Source organism: Electrophorus electricus, chromosome 1 (genome assembly GCF_041902795.1).
Source record: "Electrophorus electricus isolate QZ-2024a chromosome 1, ASM4190279v1, whole genome shotgun sequence".
In the NCBI taxonomy this organism is placed as follows: domain Eukaryota; kingdom Metazoa; phylum Chordata; class Actinopteri; order Gymnotiformes; family Gymnotidae; genus Electrophorus; species Electrophorus electricus.
Genome location: NC_137497.1, coordinates 22,196,221 through 22,201,348, shown reverse-complemented (window position 1 = coordinate 22,201,348; position 5,128 = coordinate 22,196,221). Strand labels below are relative to the sequence as shown.

General features: G+C 38.6%; 1 long non-coding RNA gene across 1 annotated transcript; it reads left to right on the top strand.

Moving 5' to 3' along the window:
- The first annotated feature begins 1,853 nt into the window (after positions 1-1,853).
- On the top strand, positions 1,854-3,907 carry LOC118241467 (uncharacterized). The gene is made up of 3 exons (XR_004776098.2): positions 1,854-1,920; positions 2,543-2,620; positions 3,730-3,907. It is a non-coding gene; the product is annotated as an uncharacterized LOC118241467 (long non-coding RNA).
- The last annotated feature ends 1,221 nt before the right edge of the window (positions 3,908-5,128 follow it).

Below are 5,128 nucleotides of genomic sequence, written 5' to 3'. Positions count from 1 at the left end.
TTTAATGCAACTGTAAATACTTTTGTCAAGTCATGGAAAAACAGACAATTTTGTCTGTAGTATCTTTGAATAGTTTAAATAGTTTAGTTGCCATTTGTCAACATGTTTTATTTAAGAGTTCCCCTTATTGTTCAGGTTATTGTAATGGTGAGCGGTAATGAGGTGGTCGCATGTGCGGAGGAGAGCGAGATTTCTTAGGGGCAAATCCAGAGTTGTAGTCAGAGTAGTCCAGGGTCCTAGAATACATAACAAAAACAAGGGCTAGGATAACAAAGCCTAGGAAACACAAACCAAAAGCACACGAAGGCAAACAGGGAAAGCAGCTATAACAGAAAGAAGTAACATACGGAGTTAAGGAAAAACAAAACAGCTAGAATCAAACAGGCTAACATAAACAGAGGCTTAGAAACAAAGACGAGCTTGCAATACATGCAATACATGCAATACATGCAATACATGCAATACATTCCACACAAACACACGCAATGAACAGCAAAAACACAGGGAACCAGACAGGGTTTAAATACTTGAACTAATGAACACTAAACAAGGCGCAGGTGCAAATCATGAACAGTGAAAACCAAAACAGGGACTGGAACAGGACTGGAAAAGTGAAACATGAGAAAGGAAACCATAGAGACGGACAATAGGAAGGACCAAACAAGACATTTATTCATGACATACATTCTGTTTCACAAGTGATGGGCACTATGTCCACAAACTGGACAACAGACTAAAGCAAACCAGGGGGAAAGAGAAGAAGAAAACACATCTGAGAAATTCATCTCATGCGGTTGTGAATCCAGATTAGATTACAATAAACATTTTACGAGGCTTGTTTTAAATTTCATAGTTGAATTTCCTCTCAACTAAAACAAAACATTTATTTTTTAAATATCTGCTGTGGAATTCCCTACATGTTCATGTGAGTCGGGTAGAATGTCAGGCTCTCTTGTTAATGCTTCCTTGATGTTTTTAATATGGTGCACCTCCTAGTTTGAGTGGCTCACACCCCTCACTTCTACTCCTCATTCTCACCCTTCACTCCTATTTACTCTCTCACCCCTCACTCTCACTTCTCATTCTCACCCCTCACTCCTACTTACTCTCTCACCCCTCACACCTACCCACTTTCACCCCTCACTATCACTGCTCACTCCTACTCCTCACTCACCCATCACTCCTACTCACTCTCACACCTCACTCTCACTCATCACTCCTACTCCTTACTTTCACCCCCCTCCTCAATCTCACCCCTCACTCTCTCCCCTCATTCCTACTCACTGTCAACCCTCACTCTCACTCCTACTCCTCACTCTCACCCCTCACTCCTACTCACTCTCATCCCTCACTCTCACCTCTCACTCTCACCCCACACTCCTACTCCTCACTCTCACCCTTCACTCCTACTCCTCACTCCAAGTGAGATACTAGTGATGGCCCCTACTGTGCCGAGGCTTCGGAGCACATGTCGAGAGCTCCAGGAAGTCTTTTATGAAACATGTATCGAGGCTTGCTTCTTTAAGGATGAATGACATCACTGATGATGCCTGAAACCTCACTGGTTCAGGAAGCATTTCGAGTGTTGGCACAATTTATGAACACACATAAAGCGCAATGGATCCATGCAAAATTTGCATGTTTGTGTTCTGTCAATTTGCCTGTGACATTGATGAGCTTGTTTTCATGGAGCCTGCTAAAAGGAAAAGGGTTTCCCCTGTATGGAAACACTTTGAGCAGATCTCTACAAATAAGGTATTGCACATAATATGCCTGTAAATAATGAAATGTGTTACTACTATAATATTCACAAGTCTTTTTTTTTTCCATTCCAAACCACTGGGATACAACAACAACATGTCATCTGTGTTATTGTACTTGTCATGTATAATGAGGGGGATAGAGTTGGATCCAGCCAAGGTGGGTATGGGTTTCCAATTTTCATATTTGTTAATCAACCATGATAATAATGACATTGACCACGATGCTACATTCATCACACACATCAAAAAATAAAAACAAAACATGTGCACATGTTCATGTAATGACTTCTGACATGCAAATACTGTAATTAAACCATAACCTAATTTAATTTTATTCACTGTTAACATTAATATGCATATATATATATATATATATATATATATATATATATATATATATATATATATATATATATATATATATATATATATAAAATATAATGTGTATATACTGTGTATATATATATTTATATACTGCATTATTCTCTGCACCTTACATGTTATTTGCAGTTTGGATTGGATTACAAAGTGTAAAAATGACAAAGTGTAATCTAATCTTTACAAAGCAGTGACCAGAAAGGAAGAGCTGGATGAGGCTTTGGTCTTCATGATTGTTAGAGACACACAGCCATTTAGCACAGTTGAGGATAAAGGCTTCAGGGATTTAGTAGCAAAATTTGATCCAATCTATATTTTCCCAACTAGGAAAGTATGTGTGGTGACATGGATAAATTATGAGAGTAGTATTAAAAAAATAATATTTTCTTCCTTCCCTTTAGACCGCAAAGGCCATGGTTGAGACCAAATATCAACAAGAGAAAGAGAAGACCAAAGTTGAGGTCCAGAAAGTTCCTGCAGTGAGTGTGACAGCAGACAAACTACTTGGCTGTGACCTGCCATTTTATAGATGACAACACATGACTGAAGTCCACATTACTCGGTGTAGTGAAATTCCCACAGGCGCACACAGCTGAAAATTTGGCCTGTGTGAAATCCTCTCTTATGGAAGAATGGGAAATAAAATCCAAAGTAACATGTCTAGTTACTGATGGCGCATCTGATATGATTGCCTGTGGTAAACAGCTGAAGCTGCATCATGCCTTCTGCATTGCTTACACCCTGAAAATAGTTGTTAAAAAAGCTCTTGAACTAACCCCAGTGCTGTCTGCCATTCCTACAAAGGCAAGGAAGCTGGTGGGCTATTTTAGAAGCAGCACAACTGTCAAAGTTAGTAACATTATTTTCACATTTGTTTACACATTGTTTTATATTGCTACATATGTAACGTTTAGGTTTTTATTGTTAAAGGAGAAGCTGGACCTTGTTCAAGAGCATATGGGAAAACCAAAAAAGAAACTGATTCAGGAGGTTGAAACAAGGTGGTACAGCAGCTTTCAAATGCTGGAGCGATTAGTAGAACTCAGGGAGCCTGTAAGCATTGGCAGGCTTACAAACTGGTATTCCTGCGCTGACCTCTGATGAGTACAATAATGTTTGTGAGCTCCTGTCTATACTGTCTCCTTTTCACACGGCCACTGTGGTGCTGTCAGAGGAGAAAAAGGTATCTGGCTCCAAAGTGGTGCTATTATTGAAAATGGTGGAAAAGATGCTCCAGGAAGAGGCAGCAAAGGCAACGGTCCCAGTAGCTAGTGAACTGGGAGAGACCTCATCAGGCTCCTTAGGGAAAAGCTCCACACAGCATGAGCATTATATCACTGGCAATGCTACTAGACCCAAGATACAAATCACTTGGATCCTTTAGCCCAAAAAAGGCAGATAAAGGAATAAAACAACTCACCTTTGAATGTACCAATGTAATAGGGTCTAAACAGTCACATTCAATACCAGCTGCAGCTTCAACATCACAAGATGCTGTAGCTGAAAGACCTGGTTAATATTTTTGCATTGGATTAAAGTCAATTTCAGAGTTATGACCTCATTCATATTATCTGGTTTTGCTTCTCAGGAAACAAACTGTGGTGTGATTTTGATGCCACATTCATGGAGGCCAGAAGAACACACAATGTCACTGCTGATGCCACAGTTGAAGTGCAGACCTGGCAGAACTGAAGAAAAGCAGAACACAGGGTCCCCTCCAGTACTGGGAGAGGCAGAGGTGCATATATCCAAATCTCTACAGGTTTGCTGTGGGATACTTGTGCACCTCTGCCTCCTCAGTACCATGTGAAAGTGTTTTCTTCAAAGCCAGGGAAGTGATTTTCAAACAGAGAAACCAACTGAGTCCAAGCACAGTGGAAAAAATATTATTTCTTAATAAAAGTGAATAAAGTCACCACAGTATTCATAAGCATAACCATTTTCCCATCTTTGAAAAACACTGCAACAGTCTTAAAAACATCTCAACATAAACATCTCATGTCCTATTTGGTTTATTTAAACATTGACTGAAATCAACCTGTTTTTTGACACTAGTAGACCTCCAAAACCATTACCTACACATCAAAAACAGATTAGATGAATGAATGAACCACACAAAATCATATTAAGGTGTTTTTATTTCTATTGTTGGCAGTGACTATTCCCATGCTGTCACTGGTGCAAAACAGCCAAGAGATCCATCACAAATAGTTGAAATGACAATAAAGGTTTAGCCAGCAGGGGGGTTTGTGTGCACATGAAGCCTCCAGATATGAACCTTTTTTTGAACCAATTGGATGGAAAGCTTCAAGGATTCATCTGGCAATCACTACAAAAACAAACAAAAATGTTTTAAAAAATAGAATTTAGCATTTACAAGTTACAAGTTCAATAAAAAAAATCAGCAATCATAAATTCCCTAAAATAAGTCAACATCAAAACTCCACTCTTGAAATTTCCTTTGGAAACTAATACAAGGAAAAACAGGAAATTGGGTGATGTCACTTCCTGTCTTTAAGCAGGAAAATTCCCCATAAAACTCCCCTTCAAAGACAACATGGAAGACTCTCCACAAAAAAGTCACAGGTAAGTTCATTTTTCTTGCTAACTATATTCATTCTGTTCTTTCTACCAGGGGAGCCAAGTCTGTCTCTCACTCATACACACACACACACACACACACACACACACACACACACACACTCACATTAACAAGCAATTGATTTTTTACATGTTTATATATCATCACAGGTACAGAGATATTATTTTTTATTTTATGTTTCTTTTGAAAATGTTAGTTTGCTAATCGCAATGTAATGAAATCTTGTATCCTGTGGAAAAGCACAGTGGAAAAAATATTATTTCTTAATAAAAGTGAATAAAGTCACCACAGTATTCATAAGCATAACCATTTTCCCATCTTTGAAAAACACTGCAACAGTCTTAAAAACATCTCAACATAAACATCTCATGTCCTATTTGGTTTA